Here is a 26730-nt window from a genome sequence, read left to right as displayed (position 1 = left end):
GCACTGTTTACTGTGATAGTCAATGAGATCCTGCTGAAATGTGCATAAGCATAACCTCTGAAATGAACTTCCAACTCACTTTGAAATCTTTTAGCCATAAAAACTCATTTGTATTTAGTATTTCCCCACTTTGGTCAAGGTCTTTTCCCAAATGCATCACTAGTTGGTGCTATATAATAACCCCTCATTGCCAAGAAGCCTCATCCTTTAGAGTCATATCCCATACCAGGGGTTGGGCAGGGGAGGTATACACTGAGTTTGGCTTTGACAGAAGTCACATTTGAGCAACAGGGAGGCTTTCATGAGGTAACTCTTAGGCAATATACAATACTATCCTAAGATTCAATTTCACAAGAAAAGGTTCAAAAGTAAAATCATCAATATCAAGGGCCTGGTGTAATTGTCTGTCATTCTTTGCTAAGCAGGGCCCATGGACTTGGGGGTTTTGGCTGCTCTATTAGAGAATGTAACAGGACATTTCAGGATGGGAATTTATTATTCTTTTGGTTATTGTGTGGGACTCCACCCACCAAGACAACATCCCTATAAACACTTGAATACATTCCTATGCCATAGAGGCATGTCCCAGGCACAACACCCACACGTATCCTCCTATCACTGACACCCTGCCAGTGATTCCCTTCTGCCACAGTTGTGACCCTTCTGTGATCCAAAATAAAAGAGGAAAATCAAATTATAGTAACAAGTAAAATATAAAAATAAAAAAGAATTTAAAAAATAAAGTTAAAAATAAAAAATCATGCTTTTTTTCCATGTTTCTTTCATAAGATCTGTTATCTTTTATGTACAGTGACAATTTCTTCTGTATGTTCCTCCAGCATCTTACTTTTTTCTCTTTATTTTCAAAGAAGCTTTAAGTTACAGAAAAGTCATATGGAATATGGAAAATATAGGTGTTTCCCATATACCCACCCACACCCCCTTCTCCCCTTCTTCCCTATTAAAAACATTTTATGTGCGTGTGGCAGTTTGATATTATTTATGAATTCCCCAAAAGGAGAAAAATTATGTTTTAAATTTATCTGCTCCTCTGCATGTGACACCCTTAGATTATATTAAATTTAAAGGTTTTAACTTGATAAAAGATTAGGGCTTTGATTCGACAATGTTTGTGGGGCTTGATTCAGGATTGAGTCCCCACTCCCTTGGTAGGATGATATAAACAGACAATCACTCAAGAAAATACACAGGAAGAGAGAGAGCACCATAGACAGAAGAGAAGAGAACTTGGTCATTTTGATCTTGCCATGTGACAGGAAGGAGAAAGATCAAACAGCTAAAGTTCCAGGCAAAGATGAGTCATTCACCTGCTAGTTTGTAGCTGAAGAAAACAGAGCAGCTGAGTAGCTAAGTCCGGAAAGAAACAAGTCCTATGCCAGACTGATGTAGGAAGTCCTGTGAGGCAAGCCCTATGCCAGCCTACAGCTGAGAAGTTGGGCCCATGGAGCCTTAAGAGAAGAAGGAAAGAGAGACCAGACAGAGATTGCTGGTGATCTTGTTTTAACACATAGTAACTGACTTTGGGGGGTAGGCAGCCTTGAGTTGGATTCTTTAGGGCCTTGTAACTGTAAGTTTATACCTCAAATAATTACCTTTTATAAAAGCCCAGATTCTGGCACTTTGCATCAGTACCCTTTTGGCTAACTACTGTAATGGATATGGTACATTGGTGACAATTGCACAAATATTGAGGAATCGTAACTAACCATGGTCAATAGTTTACACTATGGTTTACATCATCTACTTTTATATGTTTTGAGAAAATTTTAGATGGCATGTATCCATCATTGCAAGATCAGGCAGAACAATTCAAATCACCTACATTATTACTGGAGTCCTTTATAAACAGAAGCAAGACAAAGAGATAAAGCCATAGAAGCAAGAAACTGAAAGCAATAGAACCCAAAAAAGAAGAGAGAGACCAGCAGACACTACCGTGAACTTTGTCACGTAGCTGTGGAGGCAAGGATTGCTGGCAGCTGGTCTTCAGGAAGAAAGCATAGCCTTGATGATGACTAGATTTGAGCATTTTCACTGTCTTGAAACCGTAACTTTGTGAGCTAATATAGTCCCATTGTGAGCTGGAACATTTCATGGGCTCTGCTTTGAGCAGCCTAGGAAACTAAAACATATTCCTTTCCCACATAGGATCATCATGCATGCTTCTCTTTGAGCTAAAAACCCTTCCATTCTCTTTCCCTCCACCATATCTATTGTCCTGTCTAGGTACATCATACAGATGCTTCAAATATTTATTCAAAATCCATATCTTTAGGGAAAATATCCAATAAGTAATTAATGGTATATTATTTAATGGTATTTTGTCTTTATTTTACATAGCACTTTTTTGTAATTACTTGATTTCCACCATAATTTGTACAAGCATACTTCATTTTATTCTGCTTTGCTTTATTGTACTTTACAGTTACTGTGCTTTATACAAATTGTATATGTGTGGCATACTTGTAACAAGCAGATCTAAGAGCACACTTTTTCCAACAGCATGTGCTCATTTGGTCTCTGTGTTTCATTTCATAATTCTTGCAATATTTCAAACATTTTCATTATTATTATATTTTATCTGAGCTGTGATCAATGATTTTTGATTTTTCTATTGTAATTGTTTTGGAGTGCCACAAACCACATCCATATAAAATGGTATAAATAGATAAAAGTTGCACGTGTTCTGACTGCTCTACCCACTAGCTCTTCCCCATCTCTTGCTCTGTCCTTGTGCCTCCCTTTACCCTGAGACACAACAGTATTTAAACTTGGCCAATCAATAATCCTAAAATGGCCTCTAAGTGTTCAGTGAAAGGTAGAGTCTCACATCTCTCATTATACACAGAAAGCTAAAAATGATTAAACTTAGTGAGAAAGACATGTTGAAAGCAAGCTAGGTCACTTGTGCCAAAAGCTACATTGCAAAGGCAAAGGAAAATTCTTGGAGAAATTTAAAATTGCTACCCTAGTGAACACATGAATGATAAGAAAGCAAAGCAGTATTATTGCTGTTATGGAGAAAGTCTGAGTGGTCTGGATAGAAGATCAAACAAGCCATGACATTCCCTTAAGGCAAAGCAAAATCAAGAATAGGACCTTAACTTTCTTCAATTCTATTAAGACTGAGAGAGGTGAGGAAGTTGCAGAAGTAAAGTGTGAAGCTTCCAGAGGTTGGCTCATGAGGTTGGAGGAAATAAGCCATCTCCATACCATACAAGGTGAAGCAGCAGTGCTGATGTAGAAAATGTGACAAGTTATCCAGATGTAGCTAAGATAATGGATGAAAGTGTGGCTACTCTAAACAACAGATTTTCAATGTGATGAAACAGCCTTATACTGGAAGAAGATGCCATCTAGAAATTTCATTGCTAGAGAGAAGTGAATGTCTGGTTTCGAAGCTTCAAAGGACAGACTGATTCTATAGTCGGGGCTAATCAAGCTGGTGACTTTAAGTTGAAGCCAATGCTCATTTACCATTCTGAAAGCCCTAGGGTCCCTAGGAATGATGCTAAATCTAGGCTTCCTATGCTCTATAAATGGAACAAGAAAGCCAGGGTCATAGCATATCTGTTTACTACATTGTTTACTAAATGTTTAAGCCTACCCGTTGAGATCTACTGCTCTGAAAAACAAAATCCTTTCAAAAGATCACTGCTCATTGACAATGTACCTGGTAACCCAAGAGCTCCGATAGAAATGAACAGTGAGATAAAAGCTGTTAACATGCCTGATAAAACAACATCCATTTTACAGTCCATGTATTAAGGAGTAATTTAGACTTTCAAATCTTATTATCGAAGAAATACTTTTTGTAAAGCTATAGACACCCCAGATAGTGATTCCTCTGATGGATCTGGACAGTTAATTGAAAACTGTATGGAAAGGATTCACAATCTCGATGCCATTAAGAACATTCATGTTTCATGGGAGAAGGTCAATATGTCAAAATTAACAAAAGTTTGGAAGAAATTGATTCCATCCCTCCAATCCTGGAGTCATCCACTTTGAGGGGTTCAAGACTTCAGTGAAGGAAGTAACTTCAGATGTGGTGGGAATAGAAAAAGGATTAGGATTAAAAATGGATCTGAAGAAGTAACGTAATTGCTGCAACCTCATGACAAACTTGTGTATGAGTGCTCATCTTGTCATAGTGTGTTATATCATTGGGGGGAGACCCAAACAATGAGTGGGAAGGTATACCGCCATCTTGAGGAGGCTTGATGTCTGAAACAGAGGGAAGAATGTCTTTCGAGAAAATTGGTGGCTCCCAATGGGAGAGGACAGTCTAGTGTGTCAAGCCCTAAGCATTGTTACAAGTATCCATGAATCTGGTCCTTCCATCAGTGAAGCTTGCTTGTCACTGTGGGTCTTGAGGGGAGGGGGAGAAAGGGATAGAATAGATGGAAGCAGGGGTAACTGGAGGCAATGGAAGTGTTCAGTGGTGAATAAAGGACATGTTAAATTTCACCAAAAATTTATAAAATTATATAGTCTAAAATGTAAACCATAATGTAAACCATAAATAATGTAACTAAAAATTTAGAAATATGTACAGTCTAAAATATAAACCATAATGTAAACCAAAATGGAACCATGTTTGGTAGCTATGTTTCAATATTTGAACATCAAATGCAGCAAATATAACATGAACATGTGAAAAGATCATTGCTGGGAAAGGAGGAAAAGGGTTTGATATTGGATATATGGAACTCCTTGTATTGTATATGTGACTTTACTGTGATCTAAAACTTTTTTGAAGACAAAATAAAAAAAGGATGTAGGCACTGAGGAAGAAATGAAAGAAATTGCTTGCATTGTATAAACAAGGCAAGACCTATTACAGTAATGAAAGGCAAAACGCCAAAAACAAAGTTTTATGATATGTTTCTTTAATTAATATCCCAATTTACTTTTACTTTATTTTAGTTTTTCTAAATTAGTATGTATTCTATTTATAACCTTTAAACCTATCATTACCATTTCATTTTCCTGCTAATTGAATTTGGCAATATATTAGCCTTCATTTTTGAAGAAGTTTTGGACCACAGAGGGGTTCAACTATGTCAGGGTAGGAACAATGGTGTGGGTGTTATTGATGGGAGACACGTGGTTGGGAGGGAGTCCTTCAGGGCATGTATATAGGGTACATATAAAAATTTGGGTATTCTTTGGGTATTTTCATAGTAGTTACAGTTACAAATGACAACTGAAGGAGTGCTGAGTTCCTAGCCAGGGGAGATCTGTCATATTCCCCAATGGAACAGCAACCATCCCCCAAGTGAAAGGGCAAAGAAAGATGGTCCAATGATGAGCCCTTGATACTTATGACTATGTTTATGAACTTATGTACCTGAAATTTCAACTAGGCCCAGAGCTGCAAGGTCCCTTAAAGTTACCTTCTGAGAGCCTCCATGTTGCTCAAATGTGGCCACTCTCTAAGCCAAACTCAGCATGTAAATGCATTACCTTCCCCCGAGTGTAGGACATGACTCCTGTGGATGAGCCTCTCTGGAGCCAAGGGATTACTACCAATCACCAGCTGGTGATGCAACTTGAAAGACCTTGAATTAAAGGGGGAAATTGTAAAAACAAATGAGTTATATGGCTAAAGGACTTCAAAATGAGTTGGGAGGTCATCAGAGGGCTTGCATTTAGGCTCATCTCAGCAGGATCCCAGAGATAGACAAAGTAGATGAAACCCCAAGTACTGGTGCTCCTGAAGGCTACAGAGACACACAGGTTCTAGTTATGGCAGATGGTTCTGGAGTTCAGTGCCTTGTCAGTGGGCCCTATATTGGAATTTGTACTCCTGAGTGTCATGGAGTTGGACTCAGATGTGACCTTACTACATATGCCTCTTCTGTCACTTTTACTGACCCTATGGTTGGCACTCGGGTTGGTGTATACTCAGGACACTTGAATCTCTGGACTAGTCATGTACCAGCTGGGCACTGAGCCTCAGTAGCATTGCAACTCCTATTCTCCAGTTTGTTGAACTTATCCAGGCCAGCTAACAAGGAGGTGAAGATGATCAACCACCTCACCAGGGAACCAAGAGTTCCTACAACTGTAAGTAGGAGAATCGCATCCATCAGCCATGTGGGATCTAAGCCCCCTCTCAATTTAGAGGTGGAGTGGACATCACTATCCCAGGTTCCATATGATATAGGAATAAAATAGGGATTGGAGTGGGCTTACAGTTATTCTACTATAGAATATTGTGACTCTAGCAATGGAAGAAATTGCATCATTGATGTGGAGACAGTGACCATGATAGTTCCTGAGGGTAGGGAGAGGGAAGAAGAGATGTGATGTAGGGACACTTTCTGGACTTGGAGTTGTCCTAAATGATATAACAGGTTCAGATGCAGGACATTATATATCCTGCCATAACCAACTGAATGGACTGGGAGAGAGTGTAAACAATAATGTAAACTATGACCCATGCACTGCAGCTGTGCTCCAAAATGTATTCACCAAATGCAATGAATGTGCCACAGTGATGAAAGAGGTTGTTGATGTTGGAGGAGTGGGGGAGTCCAGTGTGGGGTATGTGGGAAACTCCTCTATTTTTTAATGTAACATTTTTTGTCTTCTATGTATCTTAAAAAGAAAAGACAATTAAAAAATAAAAAACAACAAAAAAACAAAAAAAATAAAGTAAACTGATGATAATTTAAAAAAAAATTTTAAATAATTTAAAAAAACCCAAACACTTAAAAAAAATGTTTAAAGCCAGAAATGTCTGTAAACATTTTAACTCTCAAACAGCTTTAATTAAAATGACTGCAGAAGCAAGGGGTCTTTAAAGTGACATTTCAGTTTTTGAAGAGATGAACTTTGTTATCCTCTCTGACAGTAAATGTCTATTCAGACAACCCCTAGTCACTGATAATGAAAACATATCATAACCATAAAAAAAGTGATGAATAAACAGTATTAACAAGAAAAAAAAGTATAGTTGAAGTAACATAATTACTGCAATCTCATGACAAAACTTTCATGAATGAGGAATTGTTTCTTATGGATGAGGAAAGAAAACGATTTCTTGAGATTAATCTACCCCTGGTGAAAATGCTGTGAACATTGTTGAAATTATGACAAAGGCTTTACAAACTTAGTTGATAAAACAGGGACAAGTTTTGAGAAGACTGACTCCCTAAATTGACTCCTGTTTTGGAAGAAGTTCTACTGTGGGTAAGATGTTATAAACATCAAAGAATGTTACAGAGAAATCTTTCATGAAAGGAAGAGTTAATCAATGTAGCAACTTCATGGTCTTATTTTAAGAAATTGCCACAACTACTCCAACTTCAGCAACCTCACCCTGACCAGGAAGCAGCCATCAACTTTAAGGTAAAATTTTCCATCAGGAAAAAAAAATTGATTAACTGAAATTTCAGTTTGTGGTTAGCATTTTTTTTTTTTACCAACGAAGTAGTTTTTAAATTAAAATATGTGCATTGATTTTTAGACTAAATAAGCCACAGTGTATTGCAAACATAACTTTTAAATGCCCTGGGAAACCAAAAATAAATAAATAATCAGGTGACTTGCTTTATTGCAATATTCACTCTTTTTGCATTGGTCTGGAACTGAACCTGCATTATCTCTGAGGTATAACTGTTTATAAACTCCATGCAATCTGCTACCATGTTTGTTGTTTGAACTCAAAACCAAACTTAGCAGAGTGCTTAGAATATAGTAGTCCATATGTATGTTTTTATTGCACATTTTTTCTAGGAAGTAGAATTTAGTTGTATTCATAATCTCTATTTTTAAAGGATAAGGAGTGTTTGGTGGCTGACATAGCAACCTTCATTAGTAGATGAATACTACCAAATGTCTTACAGGCAAGTTCTTAACCCATGGGCTATTTCCCATTTTAAAAATCCACTTATATTTTATTGGTTGTGCCTTTTTGAGAGTCATAAAGAGTGTTGGTCTAGTTTTAAATCTTTCCTGTGTAATTGATAATGACTAAACTCTAATTTATTAACACTGTCCAAATGAAATCTTCAAGAACACTGGTGGAGATATGCTCAAATTTTGGAAGAAAACCATATAAACACAATATCTTCAGCTGCATGGATGTTTTAATGGGTACTTCTAGCATCTCTCCTTACTTTAATGACTGCTTGAGCCCCCCTATTTTTACCATACTCTATTTCTTTTTTTATGTGTTCTTGTAGTTAGGCTGCAAACTCTACTTTGGATAAAGGAAACAGAATAAAAACACAGCTTAGTTCACTCTTCTTTGCTTCTCCCTCCTGACTCCACACCACTGAAAAATCCCCTGCGGCTCTTCTCTGGTCTTGTAGATCAATACTTCTCGTCTTAGTTTAATGAACACTCCTGCATTGATCTCTCTTAGGTGTTGTGTTACTTTATGACAGGTTTCTTGGTTACAACTCCCTCTTAGCTAAGTCAGTGTGGCCCCCTGCCATTATCAACACAAAACAGACTGCAACAATAGGGGTTTTATTCATCGCAGGTTAATGCGTGATTTTTCCCTCCCCTTGGAAAGAAATAAATAAAAGATCTTTTTCTATTTAATTCTTTAAGTTCATCTTTTGATTACATTCTTGGAGGAACTTTATAAACAGTTTAAGAATGGTATGAAAAAACAGCTAAATGAAAGTATGAATTTTTGAAGCTTCGGAAACACTTTTCTAGAGACTGAAAATTATAATAGCCTTAATGGTTATTTTTATTTGCCTTAAGTCTGTTACCATAGTAGCAAGTCACTGGATACTTCCTGTCCCTAGGAAGATAAACTAAAAGCACTTGTACTTGACAAAGATAGTGCTTCAGTCAGTTGTTCTGTGCTGGTGGGAAGAGAGAAGGAAAAAAAATGGGTGGAGGGCCCCATAAGCTTATAGATGGTGGCTTTTGAGCTTCATATTAGAAAAGCTTTAAAAGACATCTCATGCTTTTGTGGTTTTTCTTACTCCTTTTGCACAGGGTGTGGTTGATTAACAATGTCTTTTATCTACTCTTAACATGTATCAGATCAATTTTATCTCCTGTTTCTTTTCCCTGGTTTTCTTGTCTGATGAGCTGCCTAATTACAGTTGGAATCCCAAGTAAACTCTTTCCCTTTACCGTTTCCTGTATTCCTGGACTCTGATCATTCTCTTGTGCAGAAGAATTACCTATGCTTTTTTTTCTTTCCTTCGTTTTCTTACTCTTGTCAGGTACAGTCTCCTTTTGTGTTGTTATTTTTTTTTTTAAATCAATCCCAAGTAACCAGACTCTGGGATACCACCAGATTATGACACATTCAGCATAGGAAGAAGGTCCACCTTTCTAGATTTTCCACAGAAATAAGGATCAACTCCAGGTCTCTGATAATTGCTGATCAGTTCCAGATGCCAAACATTTTGGCACAAACATTGTTATTCATTTTCTTCAACAATTCCTTTGTATATAGCTTCAAAAATTATTCAGCATCCTGTCACTCAGCCTGTGTGAATAGCTCTCATGACTATCCTCACCACTTCTTCCCTAGAATAATACACAAGCAACTGCTCAAGCTGATTCTTTTCCTTTGAAAAGGCTAATTTCTACACAACAGCCAGAATGAACTACTAAATCTCATAACATAGTTCTTTTCAAAACGATCTATTGGTGCTCTGTGTCATTCAGAGTAAAAGACAACACCTGTATACCGGTCAATAAATTCATACATGGCTAGGGGGTTCTTAATTCTCTGAGCTCATCTTGTACTACCGCATTTTCAATCATTCTATGCAGATGCATTCTACTCCTTGCTCTTCATCAATGCAGCAAACACAATTTTACCTGAAGATGTGCACCTACTGTCCTTTTTGCTTGGAATACTTTCCCATTAAGAATCCACAGGGTTCAATCCCTCCCATCAGTTAGGACTTTACTCAAAGGTTGTCTTCTTACTGAGGTCTTTCCTGATTAAATACTTCTAGGGTGAAACTATGCTCAGTCCTGTCTCAATCTTTTCCTATCCTATTTCTTTCTGTTTTTTAATTTTGATTTTTAATTTTGTCTCCAAAAAAGTTTGGATCACAGTAATTCACATATACAATATAGGGGATTCCCATATATCCAACATTAAAGTCTTTACCCCCTTCCCCAGCAATGATCTTTTTATTTATTTATTTATATTTACTTTCTTTTAAATGTTACATTAAAAAGATATGAGGTCCCCATATACCCCCCCCCACCCCCCTCTCCCCACTCCTCCCATAGCAATAACCTCTTCCATCTTCATTGCACATTCACTGTACCTGGTGAATACATTTTGGAGCACTGCTGCACCACATGGTCAAAGGTCCACCTTATAGTCTACACTCTCCCCAGTCCACACAGTGGGCCATGACAGGACACACAATGTCCAGCATCTGTCCCTGCAGCACCACCCAGGACAACTCCAAGTCCTGAAAATGCCCCCACATCATATCTCTTCTTCACTCTCCCTACCATCAGCAGCTATCATGGCCACTTTCTTCACATCACTACTATAATTTCTTCCCTTACTAATCACAATATTTCCCCAGCAGAACACCAGTAAGTCCACTCTAATCCATACGCTATTCCTCGATCCTGTGGACCCTAGGATGGTTATGTCCAGTCCCCCTCTATATCAAGAGGAGGCTTAGATTTCACATGGATGATGGGTACAATTCTCCTGCTTGCAGCTGTAGGCACTCTTGGCTCCCTGGTGTTATGGGTGACCTTCTTCACCTCTCTGTTAGCTGATCAAGGTAAGACCAATAAACCAGAGGGTAGGAGTTGCAACTCTGCTGAGGCTCAGGACCTGGCTGTCACATGGACAGTCCAGAGATTCAGGTCTCCTGGGTATACACCAACCTCAAATCCAACCACAGGTCTGGTAACTGGTAAAAGTAACAGAAGAGGCATGTGTAGAAAGGTCATATCTGAGCCCAACTCCATACCCTAAGGAACACAAACTCGAAACTAGGACCAACTGACATGGTACTGAACTCCAGAGTCATCTGCCATGACCATAGAACCAATGGGTCTCTGTAGCCCTCAGGAGAACCAATACCTGGGTTTCTATCTACTTTGGCTGTCTCTGGTACCATGCTGAGATGTGCATTACCTTTCTGATGATATCCCAACTCTTTTTTGGAGACTCATAGCCATGTGAGTCTTTCCATTTCCCCTTTTATCCAAAGACAAAAAGCAATTTTTTAATACCTGGTATTACATATAGGCTGAGATATTCTGCTGGTCTCAGTTGCTCCTTTTATTCAAGGTCTTTTCCTCATTTTCTCATCAACTGGTGCTTGGTAGTAATCCCTCGGTGCCAGGGAGGCTCATCTCCAGAAGTCATGTCCCACACTGGGGACGGTAATGCATTTACATGCTGAGTTTGGCTTAGAAAATGGCCACATTTGAGCAACATGGAGGCTCTCAGGAGGCAACTCTTAAGCACCCTGCAGCTCTAGGCCTAGTTGAAATTTCAGGCACACAGGCTAATAATCATAGCCATCGGTATCAAGGGCTCATTGTTGGACCATCCGTCTTTATTAGTCTTTGCCATTGTACTTGGGGAATTGTTGCTGTTCCATTGGGGAATGTGATAGAGCTCCCCTGGCTAGGAGCTCAGCACTCCCTCAGTTGTTGTTTTTAACTGAAACCACTATGAAAATATCCAAACATTTTTATGTACCTTGTATACTTGCCCTGGAGAACTCCCTCCCAAACATGTGCCCCCTATCAATAACACCCCACATCAGTGTTCCTCCCCTGCCATAGTTGAACCTCTCTGTAGTCCAAAACTTCTTTGAAAAGGAAGTCTAATATATTGCCAGGTTCCATTAATAGTAAAATGAAATACAAGGAAGGGTTTAAAGGGTAAGGGATAGAATACTTGCTAATTTAGAAAAATTAAATAAAGGAAAAATACATTGGAGTATCAAAAAATGAAAAAATGAAAAACCTTTGTTTTTGGCATTTTTGCCTTTCATCACTGCTATAGGTGTTACCCTGTATGTACAGTGGCAAGGCAATTTCTTCCATTTCTTCCTCAGTGTCTACATACTTTCTTTTATTTTTTTTCTAATTATTAAGTTTGTCTTCACGTAAGTTTTAGATCACAGTAATTTACGTATACAGTATATGGTACTCCCACATATCCAATATCAAACCCCTTGTCTTTAATGTCTATTTCCCCCAATTAGAAGGAAAGCAGCCTGAGGGCAGAAATCTTGATTTTTTTTGCTCTATATACTCAACACTTAAGTCAGTGTCTGGTACACTGTTCTCAATAAATTCAGTTGAATGAATGAAAAGTCATGGTTAACAGTATATTTTATGAGAAAATTCACTTTGTACCTCATACAGATGGACTCCAACTCTACTACCTGCTCTTAAAAACTCTAAGTTGGGGGTTGTGAGTTCATGGTTGCTAACTGCATTGGAGTTTGGAGGGGAGTAGGATCTAAGCATACTGGACTCTCCTTCTCATGTCAAGTCTTGGAACACTTCTCACCTAGATCAATTGTCTAGTCACCACTTTTCTCTTCTGCCAGTCCTAGTAGTTGTCTTCTCCTTTGTCACTGCCAAATTTTTTTCTGCAATAGACATGTCTCCTCACTGATCTACTGTGAAATAGAATGCTATTCCATAGTTGTTTTACCAAACTTTGAAATCCATTTGAATACATAATTTCCATGAGGGAGAGGAGGAGGTGGAATAATATATTTACAATGAAAACATCAAAGAACGTTTTCCTTTGATTTTCCTTTACTTCTAGTTTAATAATAATCATTAAATTTCTAATGCCATTTTTTAGTCCTTATTGCCCATTTCATTTAATCTGATATGTCACAAGGAAACGTGACCTACTCAGAGAACTAGGGAATGCAGACTCTGAAATTTTTCTTAGTCTTGTCAGTCTGCAGTGAAGTTTTCTGTAATTTACAAGGAGAAAGAAGATGGAGGTTGAAGGCATTTAGAAAGGTTTCTACCCATGTCTGCCATTTAAAAGGTATATTGACTTTTGGGAAGCTCTTATGTCTTCCTGAGCCTCATTTTTTTTTTTTCTTTTGAAGATGGACATAATTACACCTACCTTGCAAAGTTGTTATAAGGATTCGTATAAATGAGATATATAAATGTAAATGTGAAAATCCTTGGCACACAGCTTTGTTTAAAAAGTCTTAAATTTTTTAGAATCCTTCTTTGTCCTCATTCATTCATTCAAGCACATAATGTGTGTTTACTATGTTCTGGGCTAGGCATACAGGATATAAAGATGACTGAGAAATAGCCCTGGACATCCTTTTTGCCTCTATCTGAAATTATTTCTCTGCCCACATTACCTTTTTTAAAATCAGTGAATTGAAAGTTCTCTACTCTTTTGGCATGTTGTTATGAGCTTATGAAACTCTATCCATGCATTCAGATTCAATAGATAAATCACTTTGGAAAATAATTAATTTCTGTAAAATAACATTATAAAAAAATACAAAACTTCTTTGAACTCTCAAAAATGTCTTTGTGTCTTCCTTAGCTGAAATGAGATACATCTTCCTATAATTTAGTTTCCTCTTCCACTTCTCAGAAATGATTATACACATACTAGAGATTTTTCCTACTGACAATTCATTAAATTGAATGGCACATGCAATAACCCATGTGTCTTTCTAAAGGAACATCAATATTGGCCTACTTTGATTGAACTACCTAGACCAGCAATTCATTAACCTATAACACACCTGGCCTGTTGTTTCGTTACTGCACCCTTAATGCCTCTCTGTTATTCAGAGACAATATAAAGTTTCTGGTTTTCTACTTGCCTATTTAGCTTTATAACATATAATTATTTTCTCCCTTACTCAAATGCTAGACTATGGCCTCTAGATTTAGGGCTGTAAGTAAATTTGCCAGTCATTGTTTTTCTTTGTATCTCACTGCATTTTCCAGCCTTCCACTATACTTTAAATTATTTCTCTTCTTTCTGTTTCTCATATTTAATGAGGTTGTGTGTTGAAATGGAAATGAAAAGATTATTTTCTTCTTCTTGTTCTTGGTAATAAATTGTTCCTTTATTTCTGGGGCTTGAAATTGGCAGTGGAATAAATCCTCAGATGTTATTTGGTACTGGAGGTAGATATGTGAGTTGTAACATTAGCTGATATTCTGCAATACATATGGGTGCCCTCTAAACTATTCAATCCTTGTTGTTGTACCTCTATTTTTTCCCTCTTCACTATATTAAAATTAATTTGGCAATAAATATTAATTGGGAACCATATCATTGTTCCTTGATAGATGATAATTTAATGGGGAAGAAGGAAAAAATAAGCAGATAGTTATGTCAATTGATAAGTATGATGTATGTAATGGAACTATGGATACATCTTCAAATAGTGTGGTATGCTGAATTTGAACTACCTGTGAGACAAAAGAGAAATATGTGTGGGGAGTTCAAGAAAGAGATTTGATATAGAGATATAGATTTTGAATACAATAAAATGTTAGTTGCAGCTGAAACTGTGTGAGGCTGGTTTGTCATGGAAGGAATATATTCTTCAGTTGACTAGAAAAAGATCTAGGGCAAGCCGAGGGGAAAAAACATTTAAAGGTTATGTGGATAAAAAGACCCCTGGGAAAGAGTTATCAGAGTAGTTGGGACAAAAATAAGTGATGTTTTGTACATCAAGTCAAGAGAAAGTATCAGAAAAGGTGTGGTCAATGGTGTTAAATATTTTATAAAGGTTGAGATACAAATTGAAGTAGTTTTCTATTTGGACAAGACAAGTAATTTGCCTTTAGAAAGGCAAATATGATACTAGAAAGTCAATATATTAGCTTCATAGATTTTATTTTCTTCCCCTTATTTAGAAGGAAAGTGAAAAATCCTCCTGCAATGGAATTATGGTCATCTGTAGAGCATTCAGTTATATTCTGATATATAACTAGTATTGACCTAAAGTAAAGTAAAGATACTTATTAAGAAAAAAAAATAAGGCTATTCACTGTAAATAGAATACCAGGAAGGTGAATCTTCATTAGTAACTCCTTTAAATACAAGAATACTTTCTATCAGATCTATTTGGGTAAGAAGAGGATAAGATAAATGCTAGTCATCCCAGGGATGAGTTTTGTAACAAATTTCAGAAAGAGACTAAGGCAACACATAGTATTTTGGTTTCCAAAGGGTGGCTTTAGAAACTCTGACTCACCTGAGAGAAGAATGACTGCCTCTAATCTTTCACATGTGTGACCCTAAACTCTCAGGTGAGGGGGTATGTTGAGAATGGCATGATCCCTGCTGACCTTAGCAGAATTATCAAAAAAGTAAAGCCTTGTCTCACATCATGATATGAAGTGGGGAAAGTCATTCACATTAAAATGTGAATTTATCTCTTTTAATTACTATGCTACATTTCTTGCTTCTGGTCTCCATTTCTGAATACATTTTTTAAACAAGTGGTGATGTTACGATAACATAGTCAAAGGTCAGTTTCCTGATCTCTTAATGTAGAAGAAATCCTTGAGAAAATCCCAGAAGTCTTATACTGATAAAATGGACATGAATCCAGGGCCAGGGCAAATGAGTATAGATAAGGATAATATTCTCTCCATTCATCTAAACAGATGTTTGAGTTAAAGAATGTTGTCATTCTTAATCAATCCTGAGAAATCTCTGAGAGATGCTGGCCTTATGCTAGGTAACCTTTTGAATAACTATTCTAACACCCTCTCAGACATCCTGAGTTGCAACAGGTTTTGTTTTTTACATTTAACACATATTTTCCTAATATCTATTTGAACTTTAGGAAAATGAAACATCCTGTATGATAATGTGACAGTACAGTTAGATAAGATGTCAATGGTATGATTACATGATATTTCTACTGTCTTATACTCACAAAAACCCTTCCTTACCTGTAAGTTACAGTGAGAGGTAGCATGCCATAGTGAAAAAGGACACAAAATGAGTAATTAGAGTGGAACTCAAACTCCTGAATACTTTTTATTCCTACTTGTAGGAATTTTATTCTACAACAAATCCACTTGTAGAAATATACACACTACACACACATAATATGATTTAACAAGGCTAATGTGTCAGTATTACAATGAGAACTATTTCACCATACCCATAAGTATCATGTACCATTTGACAATTGTGAGTGTGTTATACATGCATACAATTTTTAAAAGGAGCAAAAACATATTCCATGTAGCTACATACTTAATGTTAAAATATTTACTGAGATTTTTCTGTAATGTAATTTTCCTCTAACAGTAATTTACATGGAACCAATACATCAAGGAACATTTTTTTTTTCAGTTTTTACTTTTATTTATTTTTTTGGTAGCAGGGACTGGGGATTAAACTCTAGATCTTGTATAAGGAAAGCTGGTGCTCAACCACCGAGCCACTTTGGCTTCCCTGAATTGATTAGTTTGTTTGTTTGCAACTCATGAAAAGCAGCAATAGCAGCCACTCTTTTGACAAACTCCAAGTCCAGAATCCAGAAATTCCCTTTTATCCTTTGGAAAGTAGGCAGCACTGAGGATGGGTAGGACCCGGCACAGCAATCATTGGGATGCAAGTCAATTTGGCTCCAGGTTCTCAGTTTGTTGTTTGTTAAAACGTTGCCCGTCCAAAAAGAGTGATGTTGGTGTGTTCAAAGCAGTCACTTTTCCTTCTCTATTATAATTAATCTTTTCATTAATTTCTAATTCCTCTTCATACATTCAGGGCACAGCATATTACCTTCTACACCTGCAGATGGGAAAGTGCAGACTGGTAACAGGAAGAGAGAGATCATTCTCTTGGGAGTGTCAGGCACGCAGACCTGCCCTGCGTGGAACTGCAGGCAAGCCCAATCCTTTATGTCTGCAGACCTTGGTGTCTGCAGGGAGAACTCTGCCACGGGCCACATACCATCCCTTACCAGAGGCTTGCAGCAAGAAGGTCTCAACAGAAGCAGGAATGGGACAGGAATTCAGTCTCCGGTTGAGCTGTTCATGCAGCAGATCTTGTCCATGTTGCCAATATTGTCTCCTGCGCCGAACTTATCTCTTCAACTGTATTAGTCACTTCCTCTTTCTCTCTTCTCTTACAACTTTTCTGATCCTTTGCTGTCTTGGTCACTGCCTTGCATTTCTTTGAGCATGACTGCAACTTAATCTTCTGTGGTGTGCCAGGAATATCCTATTTTTGCTCAAAGTAAGCATGTTGCTGAAGCCTCAGATAAACCTCTATTTTCTGGCCATTGGTACTCAAATTAAATTGTTGACACTACTTCCTCACAGGGTTCCGATGTGTCTTATTAATAGGAGGCAAAATGGTCAGCAAGGGAAGCACTGGTTCTTGATAACTAGGTTTTGAGCAAACTTTGGATTGCTTGCTCATTTGAGGAAGATGAACTTTATCCTTTTTCCTAGCTTCTTTAGTTTAACTTCTGCAGTTGGAGTTCTTGGTTCCATTTGATGCTCCTCCTGAGGTCGCTCTTTTACTGGAACTAATGTGATTATCACATGTTCCTCATCCAATTCCTCCTCAAAGACATTCTTCTCTCAAACCCAAAGATGAAGAAACTCCATTCCAGTCTTACTCTCAACCAGCGAGGCGGTTGTCCTCCTTTCCTGAATACTTTTATTCACACTCTGGTGGTGTAAGCATGCTAGGTCACTTCTCTGAAATTATCTATGGTGATCATGGGCAGAAAATTAGTTATATGAAAGCAGCTATCATAGTGTCTGTCTCTTAGCACGACTTTAATACATGCCATTTACTTTCTCTTGTCATACTAGTCCCTCATTATTGTTTGTTTCAAAAGTTGATATTTTTATTTTTAAAGAAGCTTTAGATTACATAAATGTTACATCAAAAATATGAGGGGATCCTCATATACTTTACCCCCTCCAGCTCCCACATTCACAACATCTTTCATTGGTGTGATACTTTTATACAATTGATGAAAACATATTGAAGCATTACTACTAAACATGGACTATAGTTAGAATTTTAGTTTACACTTTGCCCTGCACAATTTTATAGGTTTTGACAAAATGTGTAATGACCTGTATCTGTCTTTACAATGTCATTTCAGGACAATTCCATTGTCCCAAAAATGCCCTCATGTTATACTTTTTCTCTTCCTTCTCCCTCCCCTCAGAAACTCTGTTGACAATTGACTTTAAATCAATGCATAAGTCCTTCCATTGCTAGAATAATAATAAGCCTACTTTAGTACATAGTTGAGAATTTGGGGATTATTCTAGCAATGGAAGGACTTGTGCACAGATGGATGGAACTGTTTTGCCTGCTGTTGTAGATAGTCTGTTTTTTGGTGTGGGCATGGTCCATCATCGTCCTTTTGCTAGTTGTCCTGGGTGACTCCAATGAACTGGAGAGTAGGTGTTGACTGCAACTCTGCTGAGATTCAGGGCACAAACAGCATATGAACAGACTGAAGATTTAAGTTTCTGGGACATATGTTTAACAAATATAGTGTAAAATATAAGTTCAAATAAAAGGGGCAGAAGAGCCATGTGTAAGGAATTTATAAATTGTAAATTCTGTTATAATGAGGAGCACATATTCCAAAGTGAGACCCACTGACAGGGTGTCAGATCTGACACTTTCTATCTTGTCTAGAGTGTCTAAATGTCTCTAGAGCTGTCAGGAGCCCCAATGTTTGATGCACTGCTTACCGTGGCAGTCATGAGATCCTGCTGAGATGTGCATAAGCCTAACCTCTAGAATGACCTCCCAACTCACTTTGAAATCTCCTAGACTAAAAAACTAATTTGTATTTAGCATTTCCCCCTTATGGTCAAGATCTTTTTCCAGGTGCATTGCTAATTGGTGCTTGGTAATAATCCCTCAGTGCCAGGGACGCTCATCCCTGGGAGTCATGCCCCATGCCAGAGCGGGATAGGTAGTGCATTTATATGCTGAGTTTGGCTTAGAGAGAGGCCACATTTGAGCAATAAGGAGGCTTTCAGGAGGTAAATCTTAGGCAATATATAATTCTAGGCTAAATTTTAATTTCACAAGGAAAGGTTCAAAAGTATAACCACCAATATCAAGGGCTTGGTGTAAAGATCTGTCATCCTTTGCTAGTCAGTGCCCATGTACTCGGGAGATTTTTGCTGCTCTATTAGAGAATGTAGCAGGACTTTCCAGGATGAGAATTTAATGTTTTTTTGGTTTTTGTATTCGACTCCACCAACCAAGACAATACCCTATGATCACTTGAACATATTCCTTTGGCATAGAGTCATGCCCCAGGTGAACTCCTCCCTACACATCCCCCATCACGGACACCCTGCACCAGTGATGCTCCCCTGTCACAGTTGTGACCCTTCTGTGAACCAAACCTCTGCAAAGACATAGCCAAAAAAATATACAAATAAAAATAAGAAGATAACAATAATAAAAACAAATGAAATACAACATTAAAAATAAAAAAAATAAAATAATTTTTTTCATTGTGTCTTTCATCACCATAAGTTCTGTTATCTTTTATGTGCAGTGATAATTTCTTCTGTGTGTTTTCCCGGAGTCTTATTTTTTTCTCATTATCTTCAAAGAAAATTTAGGTTAAAGAAAAATCACATAGAAAATATAGGTGATTTCCATATACCCAACCCCTCCCTCTCTCCCCCCTCCTCTATTAATAGCATTCTATTTTTTTTATTGTTTTCCTCCCTCCTTCCCTCCCTCCCTCCCTCTGTCCCTTTCCTTCCTTACTCTCTGTCTTTCTCTATTTCTTTCCCAAATCATCATGAATTTCTTATTTTGCAATCAAAGTATTACGCCATCTGTCTTTGTAGAGTCTTTCTAATCATGTTGCCCTCTGTTAATCAACATGAACATTTCACTCCAGGAAGAATAATTTATCCACTCCTTCCAAGAATGGTTTTCCCTTTTCTGTTCCTACATTTTTGCTCATTTAATTTTCCTTAAGAAGAATGTCCTTCCCACCCAAATCTATTAGAATAAACTAGGATCCCCTCTTTTTAAGTACTCCTTCTAAGACCATTTTGACAAAGCAAGTACCAAGCAACCAAACAGGAAAAGCTCCCTGCTCGTTTGAGCTCCTATGCTTATATATACTGCAGGTCTAATTTTATCTGACATGTTTCTTTTGATTTTGGAAATGAAATGTATAATACATGAATATAAATGAAATAATTATATTACATTGTATTTTCCAAACAAATTATTGAAGAAATCAAGTTTGATAGATATTAATTAATGTGCTCATTCAAAAGATGATAAAACAAGTTCATAGAAGAAATGTCTTGCCCAATATCACACAACTTTGACAGAAATCAGTTCCATGATTTCAAATCCAGTGTTTTTAAATTGCATGCAATTGTGTTTTTTATGTGTTGTTAAAGTAAATTTATAAAGTCATAGATGAATTAATTATTAACACCTTGTGGGAAAAATCTAATTTAAAATATGTGTGCATTTTAATTTATTTATCTTCCATCCACTCACCCATGCACAGATTATGTTTAAGGTCAGTGGAGAAAATAGCATCCATTATTACATATTTTTAAAAATATATGGATTTTTTGAGAAGATAAAAACATATTACATTATACAATTTGTTTACTTATTTTCCATAAAGAAAAGGCTACTGTGGACAAAAGAAAGGGAGAGAACTCTCATTATAATTATTTCTGAAGTTACATTTATGCTGACACAATAGTTAGGTATGAAATTAATCACTACATTTGTGGATATTTGTCTAATACATTCTTAAGATGAAAGTAATAGGGCATCTGATTTTGAACAGACACTGAAATAGCTTAGTGATATCCTCTTACTGAAAATCAATACCTCGTTTTTGACCAAATCCTGACCCTTAAGTGGATTTGCTCATATTTCTCTGAGGTAAATTGTTGCTTATTTCAGTAATGCTGAACATTACTATACCTTTCTACTTACTTCCTTAGTAGATTGATATTTTCAGTTGATGATAATATTTTCCAGTACGTTTGGTTTATCTTTTACTAGAATAAAAATGTTTAACTTTAAAGAAAATATAATTTTTTAGTGTATTAAGTTTTCCAGGGATAGATGAAAAATAAACACCAATCACCACAATTCCCATTTTCATCTTCTCTCTTTGTTCTATAATGATATATGATTCATTGTCAAACAGAGCACTCTTACTTCATGTAACCAAGGCATCATTAAAGGTATAGAAATAAAATCAGAATTGTGGTAACACTGAACTTTTTTATATATGCCTAGCATGATTACAGTGAGAATATGAAAGAGTATAATTTGATTTTCAGTTACTGTTTAAAGCGTGGTTGCATAGCAACTAATTGTTCATTAAGCACTACCCAATAATACCTGATCCATGTAGCATTACATCAATTTTTTAAATTTAAATTCTGTCACCAAAGATTTAAGGTAGCTAATTACAGTGACCTGATCATTTTAAAGATAAAAGTTCATCCTTTTAAATTGATATTGCAAGTTCTACTCAGAAAACCTATTTTTTCTTAGATATGCATGTCAGTTTAAAATGGATTTAGTCCAGGATGAGACAAAAATAAGTATGCTTTTCAGCTGAGATATTTAGATCATCCTAATGGATAAAGACTTAATTGACAGCTCATCATCTGCGTGATAATTTGTTAATCAAATCAACTTTAAAAAATTAATTAGTGTTTGATTTTTCTGTTATTCTCTATTGGCATTTTAATGCTTTGAGAAAGATTTTCCTTTCTACTCAATGTTCCAAATTAAACATCCTAGAATTGTATTTGGAATAAGTGACAAAGCATCTCAATTTTCTTGTGAGAAAATTCTGGATATTAATATATTTCAAGTCTATTTATACAAGGTTATCTTGAATATTACGAAAACGGAGAAAACACGGAGAAGAGAGTTTGGGTTCTACTTCCAGCATTTTGTAGTTAAACGATTGTTAGGCAAACTGACATCTGTATCACAAGTTAGTAATTTCTTACGTGAAGGTATTTCATCAAATAGGGTGGAGGTCATTGGGATTAAACTTGACAATGCATGTAAAGTGTTTTTTAGAGTGACTGATAAAAGGCATATGACTAATTCAGTTTATACGTCAACACTTATATTTCATTTCAAATACATCATTCTTTTAAATTGAAGAAATTTCTTTGTTAGCCATTGTATTTTGCAGTTGATATTTTGGTAAATTTTGGTAAATTATTGGACCTTGCATTTTTGATGAGAGTCTGGATTCTTAGATTCTTAATGGTAAACAGTCACCATCGTTTCTGGAACTCAACTCTTCTGTTACAGTGAAAGGCAGGAGAGTAGTACAGTGGCTTATGGCCATGTCTGTACTCAGCAGCAGAGACCAATGAATGCAGATAATAGAGTATGTAAAATAAATATTGGTTCCAGAATCATAGCTATGTAACACAGAGCATGCTTACCAAGTTTTCAGAAAGGATAAAAATGATGACACTAGTAAATGAGGCCAAAATAAGCATCTAAAATGTACTAAAAGAAGGGAGAGATGGGATAAGTCCAACAATGAAAATTTTAAAAAGAATTAATATAATTACTTTTTGGGGCACTTCAAAATAAATTGTAAGTCCGTAATGGTTTACCAGCAACACTGATGAACATGATTTATGGATTATACTACTTTCCTATTCCTGTTGTCACAAATTAACATAAACTTAGTGGCTTATAAGAACACAAATTTACTTTCTCGCAGTTCTGGAGGTTAGAAGACCAAATTGAGTCTCATGGGGCGAAAATCCAAGTATCAGTTACAACTTGTTCTTTCTAAAGGCGTCAGGAGAGGATCCATTCCTTGCCTATAACAGCTTCTAGAAGCTACTAGCATTCCTTGGGTCATGGCTTCCTTCTAGCAATCACTCCACTCTGACCTCTGCTGCTGATTGTCACATTTTCTCTGACTTTGATCCTCCTCTCTCCCTTGCAAGGACACTTGTTATTAATTGGGTCCAGGTGCAAAATTCAGAATAATTTCTCTATCTCAGGGACCTTTAACTTAATCACATATTCAAGGTCTCTTTGTTAAGTATGATAATAGAGTCACAAATTCCAGGGATTACGACCTGGGCATCTTGAAGAAGAAAATTAATCTATCTATCACAGGGATATTAGGTAGAATAAGAGTAATACAAGGCAGCAGTGTAATTGGGTACTCACAAGGTTAATATGGCATCAGGATTTAGCAACGGAAAATTAAAGTTCTTTATGCAGGAAATAGTAGTTCAGCTCTGCACTGCTGATCAAAGATCTTACATTACAGAGAACAGGAACTAGGGTGGGAGTGGTTTTAAAAGACTGGTGTTTAGTTGTCGCATTTGGAAAGGTTAGCATAGAAAAGGGGTATACTAAATCTTTCCTCAAATATTTACAAGGCTCTCAGTCAGAGGAAAGAGAACTTTTTCACATCATTCTGAACTAGTACCAATAATTGTATGTTGTGTGATGTTTGGGGCAACATGGAAGGAAACAGTGTTTTGCTTCCTTAGACATCTTCAATCTTGGGTTTTACCAGACCCTTTACGTGCATGTGCTAATGGAGATTTAAAGCATGAGGTAAGAAATTAGATTAAATTATATTACTTTTGAAGTTACCTCAAAATAAAACCCTTGGATTTTGCAACCCTCTGGATTATATTTAGGACAAAATCACTCTAGTGTTTATTATTGTTAGATGTTTTTCCAGCTGTCAAGTGGGAACCAGCTTATATAAATCTATATTGGTCTTAAATAAGAGATCTTCAACCAGGCAGTGAGTGAATCAGATGGGAAAGCAAAGAATATCTATGAAAAGTTCATACCTTGTATCATGAAAGAGGAATTCACATTTAAATAACACAATGTAAGGTAAAGATTCACACTTTGAAAAGCCAGTACAAATAGGAGAGCAAGAGAGATTTAATGTATTTGTAGCAAAGTAGAAGGAAATCAGAAACAATTCATTTCCAAGCACATAAAAGGGCCACACACTATATTTCTATATAAAAGTAATATGCTTATGGATTATTTTCTTGAATGCAAATAGATAAAATATTTGTGTCCCCTCAATGGCATCACTGAATTTTGAGAAACAAGATGAATTCCCTGCCCATAGTGTAGATATGAAATGCTGAAGGGCTATCTATATTTTTTCTATTTACATACCTACCTACCTTTGTACCTACCTTTATCTATCTATCTATCTATCTATCTATCTATCTATCTATCTATCTATCTATCTATCTATCTGTCTATCATCTATTTATCACTTCACTTACTTCAATTCGCCAAAGCAATATTTTAAAATTAATTATAAGCATCAAAACCTGTTTAAATAAGAGAAAAAAAATCCTTTTTAACTTTGCTATACACAAATTACCTTGATGGGTAGCAAGGAAAGAAATATTCAAGAATCATTGAGCAATTAGGAAAATAAAGATCAGAAGTTCTGTCGACACTAAAAAAGAATGAAATACTGAAACAGAACATGACTAAAAATTATAGAAAAAGATAAAATTTGTTACTTTTTCATAAAACATTTTTGTTTGTAATGTAAAATTGCCTTAAGATGGTTTAAAACATGAAGATTTTTCAAAGGATTAAGTACAAAAATGCAGATAAAAGAAAGTGTCCAAGAGATACAGTTAAAGAAAAAGAGAAGAAAATAAGGAGACATCAAATGGGCAAAATAGTCAAATAGTTAATGGGCAAGGAGAGCATAATATAATGTTATATTTTATTCATATCTGAAAGTCAAGTTTATCCAACAGCAAACTGAAATGTGTTTCAAAGGCTGTTTAGAAAGAAGTGAAACTCACAATGCTTCCTGGCAAATGAGAAAGGTCTGGATGAAACAGAGAGCATCTGGCCAGGTTAGGGACATAAACACTGTTCAAGGCTCTTGCACAGAGGTTTTAAATCTGTGTCATAAAGGGATGCATCCTTCCAGAGTAAAAAGGTCCAAGAAGTATTTCAGAGGAAGAATGAAGGATTAGAGTAACTTCAAAGTTGCAAGGAAATCATTCTTCTCTCAAAAACATATCAAATCACCCCTAAAGTTATGTTCTGTCTTATCAAGGAAGACTGAATTACAAACCAAGAGAAAAGCAAACAGATTCTGCCCAGGGCACATATCTATCAATCATATTTATTCTATCTATTAGATAAGAGAAAAAGGATTAAGGCTATCGGGTGCTAATCTGATTTTAATTTGTTGAATATAGGAAAGCTATTAATTATTGAATATAACAATATTTTCAATAGTTTTCCATATATACTCCAAAATCTGATAAGTAAATGACAACAGTTACGGTTATGATGCGTCAAAGTGGCTTGGAAATAATCCATTTAGTTTTTTTTTTAATATATGATGTGTTATAGACTTAAATTTAAAAAAAATTATGCAAATAAATCTTGAAAATATTGTATTGACAAGAATTCAAACAAACCGATTGGAAGAATAGTATTTAAGCCACTTAAAAATAAAACATGGTTAACTACAAACTTTCTTTAAAGAAATGAACAATATTTTTCAAATTGATTCCTTTTGTCATCAGGAATCAATTGTGAATGTATAACGTATTCAATATCAGTATTAAGGATTCTATCATGTCCTCCCAAAAGATATGTTTGATGTTCTAATCCGCATTACCTCAGAAAATAAGTTCATTACAGATGGAATTAGGCAAGTTAAAATGAGGCCATATGGGAATAGGGTGAGTCCTTAAACAGTGTGACTAGTGTCCTTCTCAGAAGAGGAAATTTGGACACCGAGAGACATAGGGGAGAATGCCAATTAATGACTGAAACAGACAGTGTCAAAGGTTTCTGTCAAGCCACCATCATATTTAAGGAGAGAGCGAATGACGTGGAACAAATGTTTCCTGCAGAGTTAGAGGAAGCATGGCCCTGCTGACACCTTGATTTTTTTTTGATTTTTACTTCTAACATCCAAAATTGGGAGACAATTGATTTGTTGCTTTAAGTCACTCAATTGTATGATACTTTGTTATAGCAACCCTAGGAAACCAAGACAATGAAGCTATGATTAAACAGAGGCCTGAAGTTACAACAAAAGTTGGAAGGAGCTAAATGAGAACCTTATGTTACTTAGAAATAGGCACTATATTCCTGTCCAATATGGAATCCATTTATTCTTTCAAGTCAATCTTGGGAAAACTGTTTCTAACAGGAATAATTTAACACAACCGATCACACCAGTCTCACAAACACTCACACAAAAATGAGGTCCATAATGAAAGAATTTTGAAATAAAACAGAGAACTTTATCATAGCCACATAGGAAAAAGTTATCATTCAATCCTTTGTGAGAAGGAACTGGGGATTTGTATTAGAAATCATTGTATAGCCTTTAGAATTCATTTCTTTTTGTGTATGAGTCCAACAATTTTTAGTAAACTCTATTTTACTTTTGGTGGTTAGAAGTTGTACATACCTCACAAAAACGTGTCCTTAAATCTAATCCATTCCTGTAGGCATGGACCATTGTTAAGTAGGACCTTTTGTTTAGGTTACTTCAATTAAGGTGTGGCTCAGCCCTATCAGAATTGGTCTTAATCCTATTACTGGAGTCCTTTAAAGCAAAATGAAATTCAGGCAGAGAAAGAGAAAACTACAGAGGGACAAGCTAGAAACTGAACATCAAAGAAATCTGGAAAAGAAGGAAAGACCTGGAGAAGCTGTCATGTGACAAACTA

The 26730-nt window shown here is 36.2% G+C and overlaps 1 pseudogene; it reads right to left on the bottom strand.

The window, feature by feature from the left end:
* Positions 1-16682: 16682 nt before the first annotated feature.
* LOC101417801 (developmental pluripotency-associated protein 2-like) lies at positions 16683-26519 on the bottom strand (annotated as a pseudogene).
* Positions 26520-26730: the final 211 nt, after the last annotated feature.

This window comes from Dasypus novemcinctus, chromosome 1 (assembly GCF_030445035.2).
Source record: "Dasypus novemcinctus isolate mDasNov1 chromosome 1, mDasNov1.1.hap2, whole genome shotgun sequence".
Lineage (NCBI taxonomy): Eukaryota > Metazoa > Chordata > Mammalia > Cingulata > Dasypodidae > Dasypus > Dasypus novemcinctus.
This window is presented reverse-complemented; position numbering and strand designations above follow the sequence as displayed.